Source organism: Brachyhypopomus gauderio, chromosome 3, assembly GCF_052324685.1.
Source record: "Brachyhypopomus gauderio isolate BG-103 chromosome 3, BGAUD_0.2, whole genome shotgun sequence".
In the NCBI taxonomy this organism is placed as follows: domain Eukaryota; kingdom Metazoa; phylum Chordata; class Actinopteri; order Gymnotiformes; family Hypopomidae; genus Brachyhypopomus; species Brachyhypopomus gauderio.
Window position 1 is genome coordinate 41805482 of NC_135213.1, and position 23629 is coordinate 41829110.

The window sequence follows — 23629 nt, forward strand, 5'->3', positions numbered from 1 at the left end:
CACGCTTTTGAATACCTGATCACCTGGAATTGGTACCAGCTTGAAGTTAATAGTGAGTAGACTTATGGAGATTCATTTATTTGAATTTTCTTCTCAATCCATTTGCAACTCAGAAGCAATGACACTTGTGCACTCATCATTGAGCTTGAGGAAGTCCAAGGAATTGATCTCTATGTTACTCTCGCTCCGCCGAGCTGCGATGGCCGAGAGGTTAAGGCGTTGGACTTGAAATCCAATGGGGTTTCCCCGTGCAGGTTCGACTCCTGCTTGCAGCGTGAGTGTCTTTTTGGGCGTGTGGAAAGAGAGAGTGTGCTCTCTTCCTGCTAGCCAGTTTTAAATATGCTTCTCATGCCATTTGCAACTTTGTGCTGCCAAACTTTAGCAGTCCTAACTGATCCTGAAATAGTCCCAGGAATTGAGTTACAAATGGCTGCTTCGTCGTTACAATGTGTTGGCATGGAAATGCAGTGGGGTCTCTTGCAGCGTAGAGGATTAACTTGCCTCTCTAATGTGATTTGTGATGAGACCTTATGCCACCAGTGGGGAGAGCTCGCACTCATAGGTGCTTCATCCAAAGATCTTCATGCAACATAGCGATGTCTTGTTTCAGGTAAAAGAAAAAGTGCCACATTCTTTCATGGCCGGTCACTGGTTGCTCCGCCTTGCGCTAAAAGAGGGTCACCCCGTCGGGGAATCAAACCCCGGTCTTCCGCGTGACAGGCGGAGATACTATCCACTATACTAACGAGGACAAGTGCTGTGTCTCGCAGTGATGCTGAGTCAGGTGACGTGCACTTGTCCCCTTGATTTTAAAGTACTCTGAATCATTGTGCCTGCAAGGAGGTGGTAAAAAGAACACATTGTGGTGATATTGACTCACTGTTGCCACTCCTCTTTTACCATCGTCAGTTTGTGGACTTATGATAGGAAAAACTCAAAGAATCTTGGTGACCTACAGGTTTGATTCATCTGCCTTCCTAGTTAAGTCATGCAAACCATTTGCTGCAAAATTGGCTTTAGCTACATTGGCAATTCATTTTGTCTTTGTATTCCAGTGCATTGTACCGAACTGCAATATCCATCTTAGATCAACTGAGATTTTGCATTTCTCTCTTTCCCACATGCAAGTTCTGAATTTCTTGGCACACATTACTGCTTTGCATCTAGTTCTTCCTCAGCCTCGCTTCTTCTTTCCTAGCCTCGTTAGCGCAGTAGGTAGCGCGTCAGTCTCATAATCTGAAGGTCGTGAGTTCGACCCTCACACGGGGCAGCAGAAGCTTTTTGAAAAGATTGACGAGCCCCCAAAAGATGCTCAAACGCTCTTTCCTTATTCACTCGCATGCTGAGCACACCCCCTACCTGAAAATAGTATTGGCACATGACTCTTACAGGTCATCCCTAGTTGATTCAAGCTGTGCTTTTTCTTTTGTAAATTCGCGTGTACACAGCAAGTTGTGTTGCATCCAATTCAATTCTCTCCACTGACCGTTCAGTCAATACCTTGATGGCGTCTGTATTGACACCTCTACTGAGACATCAAGCTGCCTCTTTTGAGCATGTTCGCTCCCAGATCAAACTGCAGTGTCGTGGTGCCAACACAGAATAATGGACCACGTCGGACACTTTTCACTTTTGATTCTTTTTGATTCACTTTTGATGACACGCTTTTGAATACCTGATCACCTGGAATTGGTACCAGCTTGAAGTTAATAGTGAGTAGACTTATGGAGATTCATTTATTTGAATTTTCTTCTCAAGCCATTTGCAACTCAGAAGCAATGACACTTGTGCACTCATCATTGAGCTTGAGGAAGTCCAAGGAATTGATCTCTATGTTAATCTCGCTCCGCCGAGCTGCGATGGCCGAGAGGTTAAGGCGTTGGACTTGAAATCCAATGGGGTTTCCCCGCGCAGGTTCGACTCCTGCTTGCAGCGTGAGTGTCTTGTTGGGCGTGTGGAAAGAGAGAGTGTGCTCTCTTCCTGCTAGCCAGTTTTAAATATGCTTCTCATGCCATTTGCAACTTTGTGCTGCCAAACTTTAGCAGTCCTAACTGATCCTGAAATAGTCCCAGGAATTGAGTTACAAATGGCTGCTTCGTCGTTACAATGTGTTGGCATGGAAATGCAGTGGGGTCTCTTGCAGCGTAGAGGATTAACTTGCCTCTCTAATGTGATTTGTGATGAGACCTTATGCCACCAGTGGGGAGAGCTTGCACTCACAGGTGCTTCATCCAAAGATCTTCATGCAACATAGCGATGTCTTGTTTCAGGTAAAAGAAAAAGTGCCACATTCTTTCATGGCCGGTCACTGGTTGCTCCGCCTTGCGCTAAAAGAGGGTCTCCCCGTCGGGGAATCGAACCCCGGTCTTCCGCGTGACAGGCGGAGATACTATCCACTATACTAACGAGGACACGTGCTGTGTCTCGCAGTGATGCTGAGTCAGGTGACGTGCACTTGTCCCCTTGATTTTAAAGTACTCTGAATCATTGTGCCTGCAAGGAGGTGGTAAAAAGAACACATTGTGGTGATATTGACTCACTGTTGCCACTCCTCTTTTACCATCGTCAGTTTGTGGACTTATGATAGGAAAAACTCAAAGAATCTTGGTGACCTACAGGTTTGATTCATCTGCCTTCCTAGTTAAGTCATGCGAACCATTTGCTGCAAAATTGGCTTTAGCTACATTGGCAATTCATTTTGTCTTCGTATTCCAGTGCATTGTACCGAACTGCAATATCCATCTTAGATCAACTGAGATTTTGCATTTCTCTCTTTCCCACATGCAAGTTCTGAATTTCTTGGCACACATTACTGCTTTGCATCTACTAAAAGCACTCCAGAGAAAGCTTCACTTCATACCTTCATGAGGTAGGTGTCGTTTGTACTTGTATTTTGGTGGTATTTTTGTTTTTTTTTTGTTTGTGTGCGTTGTTTGTCTACTCTTGGAACATCCTGTGATTGGTTAGGGTAGGATTAGAGTTTAATTACGTTGGCCTCAGATTCTGGTTAATTCCAGGCTTCTTGTGCTAACCTTGTTGTTTGTTAGCTGTTGTTGGCAGTAATTAGTTGCTGCAGGTGCACTTGCCGCCATGCTCCAAGGAGTGAATTGGGGGCGGATACATTTTTTCTCCAGCTTTGTTAGTTCTTCCTCAGCCTCGCTTCTTCTTTCCTAGCCTCATTAGCACAGTAGGTAGCGCGTCAGTCTCATAATCTGAAGGTCGTGAGTTCGACCCTCACACGGGGCAGCAGAAGCTTTTTGAAAAGATTGACGAGCCCCCAAAAGATGCTCAAACGCTCTTTCCTTATTCACTCGCATGCTGAGCACACCCCCTACCTGAAAATAGTATTGGCACATGACTCTTACAGGTCATCCCTAGTTGATTCAAGCTGTGCTTTTTCTTTTGTAAATTCGCGTGTACACAGCAAGTTGTGTTGCATCCAATTCAATTCTCTCCACTGACCGTTCAGTCAATACCTTGATGGCGTCTGTATTGACACCTCTACTGAGACATCAAGCTGCCTCTTTGGAGCATGTTCGCTCCCAGATCAAACTGCAGTGTCGTGGTGCCAACACAGAATAATGGACCACGTCGGACACTTTTCACTTTTGATTCTTTTTGATTCACTTTTGATGACACGCTTTTGAATACCTGATCACCTGGAATTGGTACCAGCTTGAAGTTAATAGTGAGTAGACTTATGGAGATTCATTTATTTGAATTTTCTTCTCAAGCCATTTGCAACTCAGAAGCAATGACACTTGTGCACTCATCATTGAGCTTGAGGAAGTCCAAGGAATTGATCTCTATGTTACTCTCGCTCCACCGAGCTGCGATGGCCGAGAGGTTAAGGCGTTGGACTTGAAATCCAATGGGGTTTCCCCGCGCAGGTTCGACTCCTGCTTGCAGCGTGAGTGTCTTGTTGGGCGTGTGGAAAGAAAGAGTGTGCTCTCTTCCTGCTAGCCAGTTTTAAATATGCTTCTCATGCCATTTGCAACTTTGTGCTGCCAAACTTTAGCAGTCCTAACTGATCCTGAAATAGTCCCAGGAATTGAGTTACAAATGGCTGCTTCGTCGTTACAATGTGTTGGCATGGAAATGCAGTGGGGTCTCTTGCAGCTTAGAGGATTAACTTGCCTCTCTAATGTGATTTGTGATGAGACCTTATGCCACCAGTGGGGAGAGCTTGCACTCACAGGTGCTTCATCCAAAGATCTTCATGCAACATAGTGATGTCTTGTTTCAGGTAAAAGAAAAAGTGCCACATTCTTTCATGGCCGGTCACTGGTTGCTCCGCCTTGCGCTAAAAGAGGGTCTCCCCGTCGGGGAATCGAACCCCGGTCTTCCGCGTGACAGGCGGAGATACTATCCACTATACTAACGAGGACACGTGCTGTGTCTCGCAGTGATGCTGAGTCAGGTGACGTGCACTTGTCCCCTTGATTTTAAAGTACTCTGAATCATTGTGCCTGCAAGGAGGTGGTAAAAAGAACACATTGTGGTGATATTGACTCACTGTTGCCACTCCTCTTTTACCATCGTCAGTTTGTGGACTTATGATAGGAAAAACTCAAAGAATCTTGGTGACCTACAAGTTTGATTCATCTGCCTTCCTAGTTAAGTCATGCAAACCATTTGCTGCAAAATTGGCTTTAGCTACATTGGCAATTCATTTTGTCTTTGTATTCCAGTGCATTGTACCGAACTGCAATATCCATCTTAGATCAACTGAGATTTTGCATTTCTCTCTTTCCCACATGCAAGTTCTGAATTTCTTGGCACACATTACTGCTTTGCATCTAGTTCTTCCTCAGCCTCGCTTCTTCTTTCCTAGCCTCGTTAGCGCAGTAGGTAGCGCGTCAGTCTCATAATCTGAAGGTCGTGAGTTCGACCCACACACGGGGCAGCAGAAGCTTTTTGAAAAGATTGACGAGCCCCCAAAAGATGCTCAAATGCTCTTTCCTTATTCACTCGCATGCTGAGCACACCCCCTACCTGAAAATAGTATTGGCACATGACTCTTACAGGTCATCCCTAGTTGATTCAAGCTGTGCTTTTTCTTTTGTAAATTCGCGTGTACACAGCAAGTTGTGTTGCATCCAATTCAATTCTCTCCACTGACCGTTCAGTCAATACCTTGATGGCGTCTGTATTGACACCTCTACTGAGACATCAAGCTGCCTCTTTGGAGCATGTTCGCTCCCAGATCAAACTGCAGTGTCGTGGTGCCAACACAGAATAATGGACCACGTCGGACACTTTTCACTTTTGATTCTTTTTGATTCACTTTTGATGACACGCTTTTGAATACCTGATCACCTGGAATTGGTACCAGCTTGAAGTTAATAGTGAGTAGACTTATGGAGATTCATTTATTTGAATTTTCTTCTCAAGCCATTTGCAACTCAGAAGCAATGACACTTGTGCACTCATCATTGAGCTTGAGGAAGTCCAAGGAATTGATCTCTATGTTACTCTCGCTCCACCGAGCTGCGATGGCCGAGAGGTTAAGGCGTTGGACTTGAAATCCAATGGGGTTTCCCCGCGCAGGTTCGACTCCTGCTTGCAGCGTGAGTGTCTTGTTGGGCGTGTGGAAAGAGAGAGTGTGCTCTCTTCCTGCTAGCCAGTTTTAAATATGCTTCTCATGCCATTTGCAACTTTGTGCTGACAAACTTTAGCAGTCCTAACTGATCCTGAAATAGTCCCAGTAATTGAGTTACAAATGGCTGCTTCGTCGTTACAATGTGTTGGCATGGAAATGCAGTGGGGTCTCTTGCAGCGTAGAGGATTAACTTGCCTCTCTAATGTGATTTGTGATGAGACCTTATGCCACCAGTGGGGAGAGCTTGCACTCACAGGTGCTTCATCCAAAGATCTTCATGCAACATAGCGATGTCTTGTTTCAGGTAAAAGAAAAAGTGCCACATTCTTTCATGGCCGGTCACTGGTTGCTCCGCCTTGCGCTAAAAGAGGGTCTCCCCGTCAGGGAATCGAACCCCGGTCTTCCGCGTGACAGGCGGAGATACTATCCACTATACTAACGAGGACACGTGCTGTGTCTCGCAGTGATGCTGAGTCAGGTGACGTGCACTTGTCCCCTTGATTTTAAAGTACTCTGAATCATTGTGCCTGCAAGGAGATGGTAAAAAGAACACATTGTGGTGATATTGACTCACTGTTGCCACTCCTCTTTTACCATCGTCAGTTTGTGGACTTATGATAGGAAAAACTCAAAGAATCTTGGTGACCTACAGGTTTGATTCATCTGCCTTCCTAGTTAAGTCATGCGAACCATTTGCTGCAAAATTGGCTTTAGCTACATTGGCAATTCATTTTGTCTTCGTATTCCAGTGCATTGTACCGAACTGCAATATCCATCTTAGATCAACTGAGATTTTGCATTTCTCTCTTTCCCACATGCAAGTTCTGAATTTCTTGGCACACATTACTGCTTTGCATCTACTAAAAGCACTCCAGAGAAAGCTTCACTTCATACCTTCATGAGGTAGCTGTCGTTTGTACTTGTATTTTGGTGGTATTTTTGTTTTTTTTTTGTTTGTGTGCGTTGTTTGTCTACTCTTGGAACATCCTGTGATTGGTTAGGGTAGGATTAGAGTTTAATTACGTTGGCCTCAGATTCTGGTTAATTCCAGGCTTCTTGTGCTAACCTTGTTGTTTGTTAGCTGTTGTTGGCAGTAATTAGTTGCTGCAGGTGCACTTGCTGCCATGCTCCAAGGAGTGAATTGGGGGCGGATACATTTTTTCTCCAGCTTTGTTAGTTCTTCCTCAGCCTCGCTTCTTCTTTCCTAGCCTTGTTAGCGCAGTAGGTAGCGCGTCAGTCTCATAATCTGAAGGTCGTGAGTTCGACCCTCACACGGGGCAGCAGAAGCTTTTTGAAAAGATTGACGAGCCCCCAAAAGATGCTCAAACGCTCTTTCCTTATTCACTCGCATGCTGAGCACACCCCCTACCTGAAAATAGTATTGGCACATGACTCTTACAGGTCATCCCTAGTTGATTCAAGCTGTGCTTTTTCTTTTGTAAATTCGCGTGTACACAGCAAGTTGTGTTGCATCCAATTCAATTCTCTCCACTGACCGTTCAGTCAATACCTTGATGGCGTCTGTATTGACACCTCTACTGAGACATCAAGCTGCCTCTTTGGAGCATGTTCGCTCCCAGATCAAACTGCAGTGTCGTGGTGCCAACACAGAATAATGGACCACGTCGGACACTTTTCACTTTTGATTCTTTTTGATTCACTTTTGATGACACGCTTTTGAATACCTGATCACCTGGAATTGGTACCAGCTTGAAGTTAATAGTGAGTAGACTTATGGAGATTCATTTATTTGAATTTTCTTCTCAAGCCATTTGCAACTCAGAAGCAATGACACTTGTGCACTCATCATTGAGCTTGAGGAAGTCCAAGGAATTGATCTCTATGTTACTCTCGCTCCGCCGAGCTGCGATGGCCGAGAGGTTAAGGCGTTGGACTTGAAATCCAATGGGGTTTCCCCGCGCAGGTTCGACTCCTGCTTGCAGCGTGAGTGTCTTGTTGGGCGTGTGGAAAGAGAGAGTGTGCTCTCTTCCTGCTAGCCAGTTTTAAATATGCTTCTCATGCCATTTGCAACTTTGTGCTGACAAACTTTAGCAGTCCTAACTGATCCTGAAATAGTCCCAGGAATTGAGTTACAAATGGCTGCTTCGTCGTTACAATGTATTGGCATGGAAATGCAGTGGGGTCTCTTGCAGCGTAGAGGATTAACTTGCCTCTCTAATGTGATTTGTGATGAGACCTTATGCCACCAGTGGGGAGAGCTCGCACTCACAGGTGCTTCATCCAAAGATCTTCATGCAACATAGCGATGTCTTGTTTCAGGTAAAAGAAAAAGTGCCACATTCTTTCATGGCCGGTCACTGGTTGCTCCGCCTTGCGCTAAAAGAGGGTCTCCCCGTCGGGGAATCGAACCCCGGTCTTCCGCGTGACAGGCGGAGATACTATCCACTATACTAACGAGGACACGTGCTGTGTCTCGCAGTGATGCTGAGTCAGGTGACGTGCACTTGTCCCCTTGATTTTAAAGTACTCTGAATCATTGTGCCTGCAAGGAGGTGGTAAAAAGAACACATTGTGGTGATATTGACTCACTGTTGCCACTCCTCTTTTACCATCGTCAGTTTGTGGACTTATGATAGGAAAAACTCAAAGAATCTTGGTGACCTACAGGTTTGATTCATCTGCCTTCCTAGTTAAGTCATGCGAACCATTTGCTGCAAAATTGGCTTTAGCTACATTGGCAATTCATTTTGTCTTCGTATTCCAGTGCATTGTACCGAACTGCAATATCCATCTTAGATCAACTGAGATTTTGCATTTCTCTCTTTCCCACATGCAAGTTCTGAATTTCTTGGCACACATTACTGCTTTGCATCTACTAAAAGCACTCCAGAGAAAGCTTCACTTCATACCTTCATGAGGTAGGTGTCGTTTGTACTTGTATTTTGGTGGTATTTTTGTTTTTTTTTTTGTTTGTGTGCGTTGTTTGTCTACTCTTGGAACATCCTGTGATTGGTTAGGGTAGGATTAGAGTTTAATTACGTTGGCCTCAGATTCTGGTTAATTCCAGGCTTCTTGTGCTAACCTTGTTGTTTGTTAGCTGTTGTTGGCAGTAATTAGTTGCTGCAGGTGCACTTGCCGCCATGCTCCAAGGAGTGAATTGGGGGCGGATACATTTTTTCTCCAGCTTTGTTAGTTCTTCCTCAGCCTCGCTTCTTCTTTCCTAGCCTCGTTAGCGCAGTAGGTAGCGCGTCAGTCTCATAATCTGAAGGTCGTGAGTTCGACCCTCACACGGGGCAGCAGAAGCTTTTTGAAAAGATTGACGAGCCCCCAAAAGATGCTCAAACGCTCTTTCCTCATTCACTCGCATGCTGAGCACACCCCCTACCTGAAAATAGTATTGGCACATGACTCTTACAGGTCATCCCTAGTTGATTCAAGCTGTGCTTTTTCTTTTTTAAATTCGCGTGTACACAGCAAGATGTGTTGCATCCAATTCAATTCTCTCCACTGACCGTTCAGTCAATACCTTGATGGCGTCTGTATTGACACCTCTACTGAGACATCAAGCTGCCTCTTTGGAGCATGTTCGCTCCCAGATCAAACTGCAGTGTCGTGGTGCCAACACAGAATAATGGACCACGTCGGACACTTTTCACTTTTGATTCTTTTTGATTCACTTTTGATGACACGCTTTTGAATACCTGATCACCTGGAATTGGTACCAGCTTGAAGTTAATAGTGAGTAGACTTATGGAGATTCATTTATTTGAATTTTCTTCTCAAGCCATTTGCAACTCAGAAGCAATGACACTTGTGCACTCATCATTGAGCTTGAGGAAGTCCAAGAAATTGATCTCTATGTTACTCTCGCTCCGCCGAGCTGCGATGGCCGAGAGGTTAAGGCGTTGGACTTGAAATCCAATGGGGTTTCCCCGCGCAGGTTCGACTCCTGCTTGCAGCGTGAGTGTCTTGTTGGGCGTGTGGAAAGAGAGAGTGTGCTCTCTTCCTGCTAGCCAGTTTTAAATATGCTTCTCATGCCATTTGCAACTTTGTGCTGCCAAACTTTAGCAGTCCTAACTGATCCTGAAATAGTCCCAGGAATTGAGTTACAAATGGCTGCTTCGTCGTTACAATGTGTTGGCATGGAAATGCAGTGGGGTCTCTTGCAGCGTAGAGGATTAACTTGCCTCTCTAATGTGATTTGTGATGAGACCTTATGCCACCAGTGGGGAGAGCTCGCACTCACAGGTGCTTCATCCAAAGATCTTCATGCAACATAGCGATGTCTTGTTTCAGGTAAAAGAAAAAGTGCCACATTCTTTCATGGCCGGTCACTGGTTGCTCCACCTTGCGCTAAAAGAGGGTCTCCCCGTCGGGGAATCGAACCCCGGTCTTCCGCGTGACAGGCGGAGATACTATCCACTATACTAACGAGGACACGTGCTGTGTCTCGCAGTGATGCTGAGTCAGGTGACGTGCACTTGTCCCCTTGATTTTAAAGTACTCTGAATCATTGTGCCTGCAAGGAGGTGGTAAAAAGAACACATTGTGGTGATATTGACTCACTGTTGCCACTCCTCTTTTACCATCGTCAGTTTGTGGACTTATGATAGGAAAAACTCAAAGAATCTTGGTGACCTACAGGTTTGATTCATCTGCCTTCCTAGTTAAGTCATGCGAACCATTTGCTGCAAAATTGGCTTTAGCTACATTGGCAATTCATTTTGTCTTCGTATTCCAGTGCATTGTACCGAACTGCAATATCCATCTTAGATCAACTGAGATTTTGCATTTCTCTCTTTCCCAAATGCAAGTTCTGAATTTCTTGGCACACATTACTGCTTTGCATCTACTAAAAGCACTCCAGAGAAAGCTTCACTTCATACCTTCATGAGGTAGGTGTCGTTTGTACTTGTATTTTGGTGGTATTTTTGTTTTTTTTTTTGTTTGTGTGCATTGTTTGTCTACTCTTGGAACATCCTGTGATTGGTTAGGGTAGGATTAGAGTTTAATTACGTTGGCCTCAGATTCTGGTTAATTCCAGGCTTCTTGTGCTAACCTTGTTGTTTGTTAGCTGTTGTTGGCAGTAATTAGTTGCTGCAGGTGCACTTGCCGCCATGCTCCAAGGAGTGAATTGGGGGCGGATACATTTTTTCTCCAGCTTTGTTAGTTCTTCCTCAGCCTCGCTTCTTCTTTCCTAGCCTCGTTAGCACAGTAGGTAGCGCGTCAGTCTCATAATCTGAAGGTCGTGAGTTCGACCCTCACACGGGGCAGCAGAAGCTTTTTGAAAAGATTGACGAGCCCCCAAAAGATGCTCAAACGCTCTTTCCTTATTCACTCGCATGCTGAGCACACCCCCTACCTGAAAATAGTATTGGCACATGACTCTTACAGGTCATCCCTAGTTGATTCAAGCTGTGCTTTTTCTTTTGTAAATTCGCGTGTACACAGCAAGTTGTGTTGCATCCAATTCAATTCTCTCCACTGACCGTTCAGTCAATACCTTGATGGCGTCTGTATTGACACCTCTACTGAGACATCAAGCTGCCTCTTTGGAGCATGTTCGCTCCCAGATCAAACTGCAGTGTCGTGGTGCCAACACAGAATAATGGACCACGTCGGACACTTTTCACTTTTGATTCTTTTTGATTCACTTTTGATGACACGCTTTTGAATACCTGATCACCTGGAATTGGTACCAGCTTGAAGTTAATAGTGAGTAGACTTATGGAGATTCATTTATTTGAATTTTCTTCTCAAGCCATTTGCAACTCAGAAGCAATGACACTTGTGCACTCATCATTGAGCTTGAGGAAGTCCAAGGAATTGATCTCTATGTTACTCTCGCTCCGCCGAGCTGCGATGGCCGAGAGGTTAAGGCGTTGGACTTGAAATCCAATGGGGTTTCCCCGCGCAGGTTAGACTCCTGCTTGCAGCGTGAGTGTCTTGTTGGGCGTGTGGAAAGAGAGTGTGCTCTCTTCCTGCTAGCCAGTTTTAAATATGCTTCTCATGCCATTTGCAACTTTGTGCTGCCAAACTTTAGCAGTCCTAACTGATCCTGAAATAGTCCCAGGAATTGAGTTACAAATGGCTGCTTCGTCGTTACAATGTGTTGGCATGGAAATGCAGTGGGGTCTCTTGCAGCTTAGAGGATTAACTTGCCTCTCTAATGTGATTTGTGATGAGACCTTATGCCACCAGTGGGGAGAGCTTGCACTCACAGGTGCTTCATCCAAAGATCTTCATGCAACATAGTGATGTCTTGTTTCAGGTAAAAGAAAAAGTGCCACATTCTTTCATGGCCGGTCACTGGTTGCTCCGCCTTGCGCTAAAAGAGGGTCTCCCCGTCGGGGAATCGAACCCCGGTCTTCCGCGTGACAGGCGGAGATACTATCCACTATACTAACGAGGACACGTGCTGTGTCTCGCAGTGATGCTGAGTCAGGTGACGTGCACTTGTCCCCTTGATTTTAAAGTACTCTGAATCATTGTGCCTGCAAGGAGGTGGTAAAAAGAACACATTGTGGTGATATTGACTCACTGTTGCCACTCCTCTTTTACCATCGTCAGTTTGTGGACTTATGATAGGAAAAACTCAAAGAATCTTGGTGACCTACAGGTTTGATTCATCTGCCTTCCTAGTTAAGTCATGCAAACCATTTGCTGCAAAATTGGCTTTAGCTACATTGGCAATTCATTTTGTCTTTGTATTCCAGTGCATTGTACCGAACTGCAATATCCATCTTAGATCAACTGAGATTTTGCATTTCTCTCTTTCCCACATGCAAGTTCTGAATTTCTTGGCACACATTACTGCTTTGCATCTAGTTCTTCCTCAGCCTCGCTTCTTCTTTCCTAGCCTCGTTAGCGCAGTAGGTAGCGCGTCAGTCTCATAATCTGAAGGTCGTGAGTTCGACCCTCACACGGGGCAGCAGAAGCTTTTTGAAAAGATTGACGAGCCCCCAAAAGATGCTCAAACGCTCTTTCCTTATTCACTCGCATGCTGAGCACACCCCCTACCTGAAAATAGTATTGGCACATGACTCTTACAGGTCATCCCTAGTTGATTCAAGCTGTGCTTTTTCTTTTGTAAATTCGCGTGTACACAGCAAGTTGTGTTGCATCCAATTCAATTCTCTCCACTGACCGTTCAGTCAATACCTTGATGGCGTCTGTATTGACACCTCTACTGAGACATCAAGCTGCCTCTTTTGAGCATGTTCGCTCCCAGATCAAACTGCAGTGTCGTGGTGCCAACACAGAATAATGGACCACGTCGGACACTTTTCACTTTTGATTCTTTTTGATTCACTTTTGATGACACGCTTTTGAATACCTGATCACCTGGAATTGGTACCAGCTTGAAGTTAATAGTGAGTAGACTTATGGAGATTCATTTATTTGAATTTTCTTCTCAAGCCATTTGCAACTCAGAAGCAATGACACTTGTGCACTCATCATTGAGCTTGAGGAAGTCCAAGGAATTGATCTCTATGTTAATCTCGCTCCGCCGAGCTGCGATGGCCGAGAGGTTAAGGCGTTGGACTTGAAATCCAATGGGGTTTCCCCGCGCAGGTTCGACTCCTGCTTGCAGCGTGAGTGTCTTGTTGGGCGTGTGGAAAGAGAGAGTGTGCTCTCTTCCTGCTAGCCAGTTTTAAATATGCTTCTCATGCCATTTGCAACTTTGTGCTGCCAAACTTTAGCAGTCCTAACTGATCCTGAAATAGTCCCAGGAATTGAGTTACAAATGGCTGCTTCGTCGTTACAATGTGTTGGCATGGAAATGCAGTGGGGTCTCTTGCAGCGTAGAGGATTAACTTGCCTCTCTAATGTGATTTGTGATGAGACCTTATGCCACCAGTGGGGAGAGCTTGCACTCACAGGTGCTTCATCCAAAGATCTTCATGCAACATAGCGATGTCTTGTTTCAGGTAAAAGAAAAAGTGCCACATTCTTTCATGGCCGGTCACTGGTTGCTCCGCCTTGCGCTAAAAGAGGGTCTCCCCGTCGGGGAATCGAACCCCGGTCTTCCGCGTGACAGGCGGAGATACTATCCACTATACTAACGAGGACACGTGCTGTGTCTCGCAGTGATGCTGAGTCAGGTGACGTGCACTTGTCCCCTTGATTTTAAAGTACTCTGAATCATTGTGCCTGCAAGGAGGTGGTAAAAAGAACACATTGTGGTGATATTGACTCACTGTTGCCACTCCTCTTTTACCATCGTCAGTTTGTGGACTTATGATAGGAAAAACTCAAAGAATCTTGGTGACCTACAGGTTTGATTCATCTGCCTTCCTAGTTAAGTCATGCGAACCATTTGCTGCAAAATTGGCTTTAGCTACATTGGCAATTCATTTTGTCTTCGTATTCCAGTGCATTGTACCGAACTGCAATATCCATCTTAGATCAACTGAGATTTTGCATTTCTCTCTTTCCCACATGCAAGTTCTGAATTTCTTGGCACACATTACTGCTTTGCATCTACTAAAAGCACTCCAGAGAAAGCTTCACTTCATACCTTCATGAGGTAGCTGTCGTTTGTACTTGTATTTTGGTGGTATTTTTGTTTTTTTTTTTTTGTGTGCGTTGTTTGTCTACTCTTGGAACATCCTGTGATTGGTTAGGGTAGGATTAGAGTTTAATTACGTTGGCCTCAGATTCTGGTTAATTCCAGGCTTCTTGTGCTAACCTTGTTGTTTGTTAGCTGTTGTTGGCAGTAATTAGTTGCTGCAGGTGCACTTGCCGCCATGCTCCAAGGAGTGAATTGGGGGCGGATACATTTTTTCTCCAGCTTTGTTAGTTCTTCCTCAGCCTCGCTTCTTCTTTCCTAGCCTCGTTAGCACAGTAGGTAGCGCGTCAGTCTCATAATCTGAAGGTCGTGAGTTCGACCCTCACACGGGGCAGCAGAAGCTTTTTGAAAAGATTGACGAGCCCCCAAAAGATGCTCAAACGCTCTTTCCTTATTCACTCGCATGCTGAGCACACCCCCTACCTGAAAATAGTATTGGCACATGACTCTTACAGGTCATCCCTAGTTGATTCAAGCTGTGCTTTTTCTTTTGTAAATTCGCGTGTACACAGCAAGTTGTGTTGCATCCAATTCAATTCTCTCCACTGACCGTTCAGTCAATACCTTGATGGCGTCTGTATTGACACCTCTACTGAGACATCAAGCTGCCTCTTTGGAGCATGTTCGCTCCCAGATCAAACTGCAGTGTCGTGGTGCCAACACAGAATAATGGACCACGTCGGACACTTTTCACTTTTGATTCTTTTTGATTCACTTTTGATGACACGCTTTTGAATACCTGATCACCTGGAATTGGTACCAGCTTGAAGTTAATAGTGAGTAGACTTATGGAGATTCATTTATTTGAATTTTCTTCTCAAGCCATTTGCAACTCAGAAGCAATGACACTTGTGCACTCATCATTGAGCTTGAGGAAGTCCAAGGAATTGATCTCTATGTTACTCTCGCTCCGCCGAGCTGCGATGGCCGAGAGGTTAAGGCGTTGGACTTGAAATCCAATGGGGTTTCCCCGTGCAGGTTCGACTCCTGCTTGCAGCGTGAGTGTCTTGTTGGGCGTGTGGAAAGAAAGAGTGTGCTCTCTTCCTGCTAGCCAGTTTTAAATATGCTTCTCATGCCATTTGCAACTTTGTGCTGCCAAACTTTAGCAGTCCTAACTGATCCTGAAATAGTCCCAGGAATTGAGTTACAAATGGCTGCTTCGTCGTTACAATGTGTTGGCATGGAAATGCAGTGGGGTCTGTTGCAGCTTAGAGGATTAACTTGCCTCTCTAATGTGATTTGTGATGAGACCTTATGCCACCAGTGGGGAGAGCTCGCACTCACAGGTGCTTCATCCAAAGATCTTCATGCAACATAGCGATGTCTTGTTTCAGGTAAAAGAAAAAGTGCCACATTCTTTCATGGCCGGTCACTGGTTGCTCCGCCTTGCGCTAAAAGAGGGTCTCCCCGTCGGGGAATCGAACCCCGGTCTTCCGCGTGACAGGCGGAGATACTATCCACTATACTAACGAGGACACGTGCTGTGTCTCGCAGTGATGCTGAGTCAGGTGACGTGCACTTGTCCCCTTGATTTTAAAGTACTCTGAATCATTGTGCCTGCAAGGAGGTGGTAAAAAGAACACATTGTGGTGATATTGACTCACTGTTGCCACTCCTCTTTTACCATCGTCAGTTTGTGGACTTATGATAGGAAAAACTCAAAGAATATTGGTGACCTACAGGTTTGATTCATCTGCCTTCCTAGTTAAGTCATGCGAACCATTTGCTGCAAAATTGGCTTTAGCTACATTGGCAATTCATTTTGTCTTCGTATTCCAGTGCATTGTACCGAACTGCAATATCCATCTTAGATCAACTGAGATTTTGCATTTCTCTCTTTCCCACATGCAAGTTCTGAATTTCTTGGCACACATTACTGCTTTGCATCTACTAAAAGCACTCCAGAGAAAGCTTCACTTCATACCTTCATGAGGTAGGTGTCGTTTGTACTTGTATTTTGGTGGTATTTTTGTTTTTTTTTTGTTTGTGTGCGTTGTTTGTCTACTCTTGGAACATCCTGTGATTGGTTAGGGTAGGATTAGAGTTTAATTACGTTGGCCTCAGATTCTGGTTAATTCCAGGCTTCTTGTGCTAACCTTGTTGTTTGTTAGCTGTTGTTGGCAGTAATTAGTTGCTGCAGGTGCACTTGCCGCCATGCTCCAAGGAGTGAATTGGGGGCGGATACATTTTTTCTCCAGCTTTGTTAGTTCTTCCTCAGCCTCGCTTCTTCTTTCCTAGCCTCATTAGCACAGTAGGTAGCGCGTCAGTCTCATAATCTGAAGGTCGTGAGTTCGACCCTCACACGGGGCAGCAGAAGCTTTTTGAAAAGATTGACGAGCCCCCAAAAGATGCTCAAACGCTCTTTCCTTATTCACTCGCATGCTGAGCACACCCCCTACCTGAAAATAGTATTGGCACATGACTCTTACAGGTCATCCCTAGTTGATTCAAGCTGTGCTTTTTCTTTTGTAAATTCGCGTGTACACAGCAAGTTGTGTTGCATCCAATTCAATTCTCTCCACTGACCGTTCAGTCAATACCTTGATGGCGTCTGTATTGACACCTCTACTGAGACATCAAGCTGCCTCTTTGGAGCATGTTCGCTCCCAGATCAAACTGCAGTGTCGTGGTGCCAACACAGAATAATGGACCACGTCGGACACTTTTCACTTTTGATTCTTTTTGATTCACTTTTGATGACACGCTTTTGAATACCTGATCACCTGGAATTGGTACCAGCTTGAAGTTAATAGTGAGTAGACTTATGGAGATTCATTTATTTGAATTTTCTTCTCAAGCCATTTGCAACTCAGAAGCAATGACACTTGTGCACTCATCATTGAGCTTGAGGAAGTCCAAGGAATTGATCTCTATGTTACTCTCGCTCCACCGAGCTGCGATGGCCGAGAGGTTAAGGCGTTGGACTTGAAATCCAATGGGGTTTCCCCGCGCAGGTTCGACTCCTGCTTGCAGCGTGAGTGTCTTGTTGGGCGTGTGGAAAGAAAGAGTGTGCTCTCTTCCTGCTAGCCAGTTTTAAATATGCTTCTCATGCCATTTGCAACTTTGTGCTGCCAAACTTTAGCAGTCCTAACTGATCCTGAAATAGTCCCAGGAATTGAGTTACAAATGGCTGCTTCGTCGTTACAATGTGTTGGCATGGAAATGCAGTGGGGTCTCTTGCAGCTTAGAGGATTAACTTGCCTCTCTAATGTGATTTGTGATGAGACCTTATGCCACCAGTGGGGAGAGCTTGCACTCACAGGTGCTTCATCCAAAGATCTTCATGCAACATAGTGATGTCTTGTTTCAGGTAAAAGAAAAAGTGCCACATTCTTTCATGGCCGGTCACTGGTTGCTCCGCCTTGCGCTAAAAGAGGGTCTCCCCGTCGGGGAATCGAACCCCGGTCTTCCGCGTGACAGGCGGAGATACTATCCACTATACTAACGAGGACACGTGCTGTGTCTCGCAGTGATGCTGAGTCAGGTGACGTGCACTTGTCCCCTTGATTTTAAAGTACTCTGAATCATTGTGCCTGCAAGGAGGTGGTAAAAAGAACACATTGTGGTGATATTGACTCACTGTTGCCACTCCTCTTTTACCATCGTCAGTTTGTGGACTTATGATAGGAAAAACTCAAAGAATCTTGGTGACCTACAAGTTTGATTCATCTGCCTTCCTAGTTAAGTCATGCAAACCATTTGCTGCAAAATTGGCTTTAGCTACATTGGCAATTCATTTTGTCTTTGTATTCCAGTGCATTGTACCGAACTGCAATATCCATCTTAGATCAACTGAGATTTTGCATTTCTCTCTTTCCCACATGCAAGTTCTGAATTTCTTGGCACACATTACTGCTTTGCATCTAGTTCTTCCTCAGCCTCGCTTCTTCTTTCCTAGCCTCGTTAGCGCAGTAGGTAGCGCGTCAGTCTCATAATCTGAAGGTCGTGAGTTCGACCCACACACGGGGCAGCAGAAGCTTTTTGAAAAGATTGACGAGCCCCCAAAAGATGCTCAAATGCTCTTTCCTTATTCACTCGCATGCTGAGCACACCCCCTACCTGAAAATAGTATTGGCACATGACTCTTACAGGTCATCCCTAGTTGATTCAAGCTGTGCTTTTTCTTTTGTAAATTCGCGTGTACACAGCAAGTTGTGTTGCATCCAATTCAATTCTCTCCACTGACCGTTCAGTCAATACCTTGATGGCGTCTGTATTGACACCTCTACTGAGACATCAAGCTGCCTCTTTGGAGCATGTTCGCTCCCAGATCAAACTGCAGTGTCGTGGTGCCAACACAGAATAATGGACCACGTCGGACACTTTTCACTTTTGATTCTTTTTGATTCACTTTTGATGACACGCTTTTGAATACCTGATCACCTGGAATTGGTACCAGCTTGAAGTTAATAGTGAGTAGACTTATGGAGATTCATTTATTTGAATTTTCTTCTCAAGCCATTTGCAACTCAGAAGCAATGACACTTGTGCACTCATCATTGAGCTTGAGGAAGTCCAAGGAATTGATCTCTATGTTACTCTCGCTCCACCGAGCTGCGATGGCCGAGAGGTTAAGGCGTTGGACTTGAAATCCAATGGGGTTTCCCCGCGCAGGTTCGACTCCTGCTTGCAGCGTGAGTGTCTTGTTGGGCGTGTGGAAAGAGAGAGTGTGCTCTCTTCCTGCTAGCCAGTTTTAAATATGCTTCTCATGCCATTTGCAACTTTGTGCTGACAAACTTTAGCAGTCCTAACTGATCCTGAAATAGTCCCAGTAATTGAGTTACAAATGGCTGCTTCGTCGTTACAATGTGTTGGCATGGAAATGCAGTGGGGTCTCTTGCAGCGTAGAGGATTAACTTGCCTCTCTAATGTGATTTGTGATGAGACCTTATGCCACCAGTGGGGAGAGCTTGCACTCACAGGTGCTTCATCCAAAGATCTTCATGCAACATAGCGATGTCTTGTTTCAGGTAAAAGAAAAAGTGCCACATTCTTTCATGGCCGGTCACTGGTTGCTCCGCCTTGCGCTAAAAGAGGGTCTCCCCGTCAGGGAATCGAACCCCGGTCTTCCGCGTGACAGGCGGAGATACTATCCACTATACTAACGAGGACACGTGCTGTGTCTCGCAGTGATGCTGAGTCAGGTGACGTGCACTTGTCCCCTTGATTTTAAAGTACTCTGAATCATTGTGCCTGCAAGGAGATGGTAAAAAGAACACATTGTGGTGATATTGACTCACTGTTGCCACTCCTCTTTTACCATCGTCAGTTTGTGGACTTATGATAGGAAAAACTCAAAGAATCTTGGTGACCTACAGGTTTGATTCATCTGCCTTCCTAGTTAAGTCATGCGAACCATTTGCTGCAAAATTGGCTTTAGCTACATTGGCAATTCATTTTGTCTTCGTATTCCAGTGCATTGTACCGAACTGCAATATCCATCTTAGATCAACTGAGATTTTGCATTTCTCTCTTTCCCACATGCAAGTTCTGAATTTCTTGGCACACATTACTGCTTTGCATCTACTAAAAGCACTCCAGAGAAAGCTTCACTTCATACCTTCATGAGGTAGCTGTCGTTTGTACTTGTATTTTGGTGGTATTTTTGTTTTTTTTTTGTTTGTGTGCGTTGTTTGTCTACTCTTGGAACATCCTGTGATTGGTTAGGGTAGGATTAGAGTTTAATTACGTTGGCCTCAGATTCTGGTTAATTCCAGGCTTCTTGTGCTAACCTTGTTGTTTGTTAGCTGTTGTTGGCAGTAATTAGTTGCTGCAGGTGCACTTGCTGCCATGCTCCAAGGAGTGAATTGGGGGCGGATACATTTTTTCTCCAGCTTTGTTAGTTCTTCCTCAGCCTCGCTTCTTCTTTCCTAGCCTTGTTAGCGCAGTAGGTAGCGCGTCAGTCTCATAATCTGAAGGTCGTGAGTTCGACCCTCACACGGGGCAGCAGAAGCTTTTTGAAAAGATTGACGAGCCCCCAAAAGATGCTCAAACGCTCTTTCCTTATTCACTCGCATGCTGAGCACACCCCCTACCTGAAAATAGTATTGGCACATGACTCTTACAGGTCATCCCTAGTTGATTCAAGCTGTGCTTTTTCTTTTGTAAATTCGCGTGTACACAGCAAGTTGTGTTGCATCCAATTCAATTCTCTCCACTGACCGTTCAGTCAATACCTTGATGGCGTCTGTATTGACACCTCTACTGAGACATCAAGCTGCCTCTTTGGAGCATGTTCGCTCCCAGATCAAACTGCAGTGTCGTGGTGCCAACACAGAATAATGGACCACGTCGGACACTTTTCACTTTTGATTCTTTTTGATTCACTTTTGATGACACGCTTTTGAATACCTGATCACCTGGAATTGGTACCAGCTTGAAGTTAATAGTGAGTAGACTTATGGAGATTCATTTATTTGAATTTTCTTCTCAAGCCATTTGCAACTCAGAAGCAATGACACTTGTGCACTCATCATTGAGCTTGAGGAAGTCCAAGGAATTGATCTCTATGTTACTCTCGCTCCGCCGAGCTGCGATGGCCGAGAGGTTAAGGCGTTGGACTTGAAATCCAATGGGGTTTCCCCGTGCAGGTTCGACTCCTGCTTGCAGCGTGAGTGTCTTTTTGGGCGTGTGGAAAGAGAGAGTGTGCTCTCTTCCTGCTAGCCAGTTTTAAATATGCTTCTCATGCCATTTGCAACTTTGTGCTGCCAAACTTTAGCAGTCCTAACTGATCCTGAAATAGTCCCAGGAATTGAGTTACAAATGGCTGCTTCGTCGTTACAATGTGTTGGCATGGAAATGCAGTGGGGTCTCTTGCAGCGTAGAGGATTAACTTGCCTCTCTAATGTGATTTGTGATGAGACCTTATGCCACCAGTGGGGAGAGCTTGCACTCACAGGTGCTTCATCCAAAGATCTTCATGCAACATAGCGATGTCTTGTTTCAGGTAAAAGAAAAAGTGCCACATTCTTTCATGGCCGGTCACTGGTTGCTCCGCCTTGCGCTAAAAGAGGGTCACCCCGTCGGGGAATCAAACCCCGGTCTTCCGCGTGACAGGCGGAGATACTATCCACTATACTAACGAGGACACGTGCTGTGTCTCGCAGTGATGCTGAGTCAGGTGACGTGCACTTGTCCCCTTGATTTTAAAGTACTCTGAATCATTGTGCCTGCAAGGAGGTGGTAAAAAGAACACATTGTGGTGATATTGACTCACTGTTGCCACTCCTCTTTTACCATCGTCAGTTTGTGGACTTATGATAGGAAAAACTCAAAGAATCTTGGTGACCTACAGGTTTGATTCATCTGCCTTCCTAGTTAAGTCATGCAAACCATTTGCTGCAAAATTGGCTTTAGCTACATTGGCAATTCATTTTGTCTTTGTATTCCAGTGCATTGTACCGAACTGCAATATCCATCTTAGATCAACTGAGATTTTGCATTTCTCTCTTTCCCACATGCAAGTTCTGAATTTCTTGGCACACATTACTGCTTTGCATCTACTAAAAGCACTCCAGAGAAAGCTTCACTTCATACCTTCATGAGGTAGCTGTCGTTTGTACTTGTATTTTGGTGGTATTTTTGTTTTTTTTTTTTTTGTGTGCGTTGTTTGTCTACTCTTGGAACATCCTGTGATTGGTTAGGGTAGGATTAGAGTTTAATTACGTTGGCCTCAGATTCTGGTTAATTCCAGGCTTCTTGTGCTAACCTTGTTGTTTGTTAGCTGTTGTTGGCAGTAATTAGTTGCTGCAGGTGCACTTGCCGCCATGCTCCAAGGAGTGAATTGGGGGCGGATACATTTTTTCTCCAGCTTTGTTAGTTCTTCCTCAGCCTCGCTTCTTCTTTCCTAGCCTCGTTAGCACAGTAGGTAGCGCGTCAGTCTCATAATCTGAAGGTCGTGAGTTCGACCCTCACACGGGGCAGCAGAAGCTTTTTGAAAAGATTGACGAGCCCCCAAAAGATGCTCAAACGCTCTTTCCTTATTCACTCGCATGCTGAGCACACCCCCTACCTGAAAATAGTATTGGCACATGACTCTTACAGGTCATCCCTAGTTGATTCAAGCTGTGCTTTTTCTTTTGTAAATTCGCGTGTACACAGCAAGTTGTGTTGCATCCAATTCAATTCTCTCCACTGACCGTTCAGTCAATACCTTGATGGCGTCTGTATTGACACCTCTACTGAGACATCAAGCTGCCTCTTTGGAGCATGTTCGCTCCCAGATCAAACTGCAGTGTCGTGGTGCCAACACAGAATAATGGACCACGTCGGACACTTTTCACTTTTGATTCACTTTTGATGACACGCTTTTGAATACCTGATCACCTGGAATTGGTACCAGCTTGAAGTTAATAGTGAGTAGACTTATGGAGATTCATTTATTTGAATTTTCTTCTCAAGCCATTTGCAACTCAGAAGCAATGACACTTGTGCACTCATCATTGAGCTTGAGGAAGTCCAAGAAATTGATCTCTATGTTACTCTCGCTCCGCCGAGCTGCGATGGCCGAGAGGTTAAGGCGTTGGACTTGAAATCCAATGGGGTTTCCCCGCGCAGGTTCGACTCCTGCTTGCAGCGTGAGTGTCTTGTTGGGCGTGTGGAAAGAGAGAGTGTGCTCTCTTCCTGCTAGCCAGTTTTAAATATGCTTCTCATGCCATTTGCAACTTTGTGCTGCCAAACTTTAGCAGTCCTAACTGATCCTGAAATAGTCCCAGGAATTGAGTTACAAATGGCTGCTTCGTCGTTACAATGTGTTGGCATGGAAATGCAGTGGGGTCTCTTGCAGCGTAGAGGATTAACTTGCCTCTCTAATGTGATTTGTGATGAGACCTTATGCCACCAGTGGGGAGAGCTCGCACTCACAGGTGCTTCATCCAAAGATCTTCATGCAACATAGCGATGTCTTGTTTCAGGTAAAAGAAAAAGTGCCACATTCTTTCATGGCCGGTCACTGGTTGCTCCACCTTGCGCTAAAAGAGGGTCTCCCCGTCGGGGAATCGAACCCCGGTCTTCCGCGTGACAGGCGGAGATACTATCCACTATACTAACGAGGACACGTGCTGTGTCTCGCAGTGATGCTGAGTCAGGTGACGTGCACTTGTCCCCTTGATTTTAAAGTACTCTGAATCATTGTGCCTGCAAGGAGGTGGTAAAAAGAACACATTGTGGTGATATTGACTCACTGTTGCCACTCCTCTTTTACCATCGTCAGTTTGTGGACTTATGATAGGAAAAACTCAAAGAATCTTGGTGACCTACAGGTTTGATTCATCTGCCTTCCTAGTTAAGTCATGCGAACCATTTGCTGCAAAATTGGCTTTAGCTACATTGGCAATTCATTTTGTCTTCGTATTCCAGTGCATTGTACCGAACTGCAATATCCATCTTAGATCAACTGAGATTTTGCATTTCTCTCTTTCCCAAATGCAAGTTCTGAATTTCTTGGCACACATTACTGCTTTGCATCTACTAAAAGCACTCCAGAGAAAGCTTCA

At 45.0% G+C, this 23629-nt stretch overlaps 36 non-coding genes across 36 annotated transcripts; 25 read left to right on the forward strand and 11 right to left on the reverse strand.

Moving 5' to 3' along the window:
• The first annotated feature begins 193 nt into the window (after window positions 1-193).
• trnas-uga (transfer RNA serine (anticodon UGA)) lies at window positions 194-275 on the forward strand. The gene has a single exon. It is a non-coding gene; the product is annotated as a tRNA-Ser (tRNA).
• A 922-nt stretch (window positions 276-1197) lies between these two features.
• trnam-cau (transfer RNA methionine (anticodon CAU)) lies at window positions 1198-1270 on the forward strand. The gene has a single exon. It is a non-coding gene; the product is annotated as a tRNA-Met (tRNA).
• A 583-nt stretch (window positions 1271-1853) lies between these two features.
• trnas-uga (transfer RNA serine (anticodon UGA)) lies at window positions 1854-1935 on the forward strand. Its single transcript has one exon. It is a non-coding gene; the product is annotated as a tRNA-Ser (tRNA).
• Window positions 1936-2339: 404 nt separating this feature from the next.
• trnad-guc (transfer RNA aspartic acid (anticodon GUC)) lies at window positions 2340-2411 on the reverse strand. The gene has a single exon. It is a non-coding gene; the product is annotated as a tRNA-Asp (tRNA).
• Window positions 2412-3173: 762 nt separating this feature from the next.
• trnam-cau (transfer RNA methionine (anticodon CAU)) lies at window positions 3174-3246 on the forward strand. Its single transcript has one exon. It is a non-coding gene; the product is annotated as a tRNA-Met (tRNA).
• A 583-nt stretch (window positions 3247-3829) lies between these two features.
• On the forward strand, window positions 3830-3911 carry trnas-uga (transfer RNA serine (anticodon UGA)). The gene has a single exon. It is a non-coding gene; the product is annotated as a tRNA-Ser (tRNA).
• Window positions 3912-4315: 404 nt separating this feature from the next.
• Window positions 4316-4387, reverse strand: trnad-guc (transfer RNA aspartic acid (anticodon GUC)). The gene has a single exon. It is a non-coding gene; the product is annotated as a tRNA-Asp (tRNA).
• Window positions 4388-4833: 446 nt separating this feature from the next.
• Window positions 4834-4906, forward strand: trnam-cau (transfer RNA methionine (anticodon CAU)). The gene has a single exon. It is a non-coding gene; the product is annotated as a tRNA-Met (tRNA).
• Window positions 4907-5489: 583 nt separating this feature from the next.
• trnas-uga (transfer RNA serine (anticodon UGA)) lies at window positions 5490-5571 on the forward strand. Its single transcript has one exon. It is a non-coding gene; the product is annotated as a tRNA-Ser (tRNA).
• A 404-nt stretch (window positions 5572-5975) lies between these two features.
• trnad-guc (transfer RNA aspartic acid (anticodon GUC)) lies at window positions 5976-6047 on the reverse strand. The gene has a single exon. It is a non-coding gene; the product is annotated as a tRNA-Asp (tRNA).
• A 762-nt stretch (window positions 6048-6809) lies between these two features.
• On the forward strand, window positions 6810-6882 carry trnam-cau (transfer RNA methionine (anticodon CAU)). Its single transcript has one exon. It is a non-coding gene; the product is annotated as a tRNA-Met (tRNA).
• Window positions 6883-7465: 583 nt separating this feature from the next.
• trnas-uga (transfer RNA serine (anticodon UGA)) lies at window positions 7466-7547 on the forward strand. The gene has a single exon. It is a non-coding gene; the product is annotated as a tRNA-Ser (tRNA).
• A 404-nt stretch (window positions 7548-7951) lies between these two features.
• trnad-guc (transfer RNA aspartic acid (anticodon GUC)) lies at window positions 7952-8023 on the reverse strand. Its single transcript has one exon. It is a non-coding gene; the product is annotated as a tRNA-Asp (tRNA).
• A 763-nt stretch (window positions 8024-8786) lies between these two features.
• trnam-cau (transfer RNA methionine (anticodon CAU)) lies at window positions 8787-8859 on the forward strand. Its single transcript has one exon. It is a non-coding gene; the product is annotated as a tRNA-Met (tRNA).
• Window positions 8860-9442: 583 nt separating this feature from the next.
• On the forward strand, window positions 9443-9524 carry trnas-uga (transfer RNA serine (anticodon UGA)). The gene has a single exon. It is a non-coding gene; the product is annotated as a tRNA-Ser (tRNA).
• A 404-nt stretch (window positions 9525-9928) lies between these two features.
• On the reverse strand, window positions 9929-10000 carry trnad-guc (transfer RNA aspartic acid (anticodon GUC)). The gene has a single exon. It is a non-coding gene; the product is annotated as a tRNA-Asp (tRNA).
• Window positions 10001-10763: 763 nt separating this feature from the next.
• trnam-cau (transfer RNA methionine (anticodon CAU)) lies at window positions 10764-10836 on the forward strand. Its single transcript has one exon. It is a non-coding gene; the product is annotated as a tRNA-Met (tRNA).
• A 583-nt stretch (window positions 10837-11419) lies between these two features.
• trnas-uga (transfer RNA serine (anticodon UGA)) lies at window positions 11420-11501 on the forward strand. Its single transcript has one exon. It is a non-coding gene; the product is annotated as a tRNA-Ser (tRNA).
• A 402-nt stretch (window positions 11502-11903) lies between these two features.
• trnad-guc (transfer RNA aspartic acid (anticodon GUC)) lies at window positions 11904-11975 on the reverse strand. Its single transcript has one exon. It is a non-coding gene; the product is annotated as a tRNA-Asp (tRNA).
• A 446-nt stretch (window positions 11976-12421) lies between these two features.
• Window positions 12422-12494, forward strand: trnam-cau (transfer RNA methionine (anticodon CAU)). Its single transcript has one exon. It is a non-coding gene; the product is annotated as a tRNA-Met (tRNA).
• Window positions 12495-13077: 583 nt separating this feature from the next.
• Window positions 13078-13159, forward strand: trnas-uga (transfer RNA serine (anticodon UGA)). The gene has a single exon. It is a non-coding gene; the product is annotated as a tRNA-Ser (tRNA).
• A 404-nt stretch (window positions 13160-13563) lies between these two features.
• Window positions 13564-13635, reverse strand: trnad-guc (transfer RNA aspartic acid (anticodon GUC)). The gene has a single exon. It is a non-coding gene; the product is annotated as a tRNA-Asp (tRNA).
• Window positions 13636-14396: 761 nt separating this feature from the next.
• trnam-cau (transfer RNA methionine (anticodon CAU)) lies at window positions 14397-14469 on the forward strand. The gene has a single exon. It is a non-coding gene; the product is annotated as a tRNA-Met (tRNA).
• A 583-nt stretch (window positions 14470-15052) lies between these two features.
• trnas-uga (transfer RNA serine (anticodon UGA)) lies at window positions 15053-15134 on the forward strand. The gene has a single exon. It is a non-coding gene; the product is annotated as a tRNA-Ser (tRNA).
• A 404-nt stretch (window positions 15135-15538) lies between these two features.
• trnad-guc (transfer RNA aspartic acid (anticodon GUC)) lies at window positions 15539-15610 on the reverse strand. Its single transcript has one exon. It is a non-coding gene; the product is annotated as a tRNA-Asp (tRNA).
• Window positions 15611-16372: 762 nt separating this feature from the next.
• Window positions 16373-16445, forward strand: trnam-cau (transfer RNA methionine (anticodon CAU)). Its single transcript has one exon. It is a non-coding gene; the product is annotated as a tRNA-Met (tRNA).
• Window positions 16446-17028: 583 nt separating this feature from the next.
• trnas-uga (transfer RNA serine (anticodon UGA)) lies at window positions 17029-17110 on the forward strand. Its single transcript has one exon. It is a non-coding gene; the product is annotated as a tRNA-Ser (tRNA).
• Window positions 17111-17514: 404 nt separating this feature from the next.
• trnad-guc (transfer RNA aspartic acid (anticodon GUC)) lies at window positions 17515-17586 on the reverse strand. The gene has a single exon. It is a non-coding gene; the product is annotated as a tRNA-Asp (tRNA).
• Window positions 17587-18032: 446 nt separating this feature from the next.
• On the forward strand, window positions 18033-18105 carry trnam-cau (transfer RNA methionine (anticodon CAU)). Its single transcript has one exon. It is a non-coding gene; the product is annotated as a tRNA-Met (tRNA).
• A 583-nt stretch (window positions 18106-18688) lies between these two features.
• trnas-uga (transfer RNA serine (anticodon UGA)) lies at window positions 18689-18770 on the forward strand. Its single transcript has one exon. It is a non-coding gene; the product is annotated as a tRNA-Ser (tRNA).
• Window positions 18771-19174: 404 nt separating this feature from the next.
• On the reverse strand, window positions 19175-19246 carry trnad-guc (transfer RNA aspartic acid (anticodon GUC)). Its single transcript has one exon. It is a non-coding gene; the product is annotated as a tRNA-Asp (tRNA).
• A 762-nt stretch (window positions 19247-20008) lies between these two features.
• On the forward strand, window positions 20009-20081 carry trnam-cau (transfer RNA methionine (anticodon CAU)). Its single transcript has one exon. It is a non-coding gene; the product is annotated as a tRNA-Met (tRNA).
• Window positions 20082-20664: 583 nt separating this feature from the next.
• trnas-uga (transfer RNA serine (anticodon UGA)) lies at window positions 20665-20746 on the forward strand. Its single transcript has one exon. It is a non-coding gene; the product is annotated as a tRNA-Ser (tRNA).
• A 1238-nt stretch (window positions 20747-21984) lies between these two features.
• On the forward strand, window positions 21985-22057 carry trnam-cau (transfer RNA methionine (anticodon CAU)). The gene has a single exon. It is a non-coding gene; the product is annotated as a tRNA-Met (tRNA).
• A 573-nt stretch (window positions 22058-22630) lies between these two features.
• On the forward strand, window positions 22631-22712 carry trnas-uga (transfer RNA serine (anticodon UGA)). Its single transcript has one exon. It is a non-coding gene; the product is annotated as a tRNA-Ser (tRNA).
• A 404-nt stretch (window positions 22713-23116) lies between these two features.
• On the reverse strand, window positions 23117-23188 carry trnad-guc (transfer RNA aspartic acid (anticodon GUC)). The gene has a single exon. It is a non-coding gene; the product is annotated as a tRNA-Asp (tRNA).
• Window positions 23189-23629: the final 441 nt, after the last annotated feature.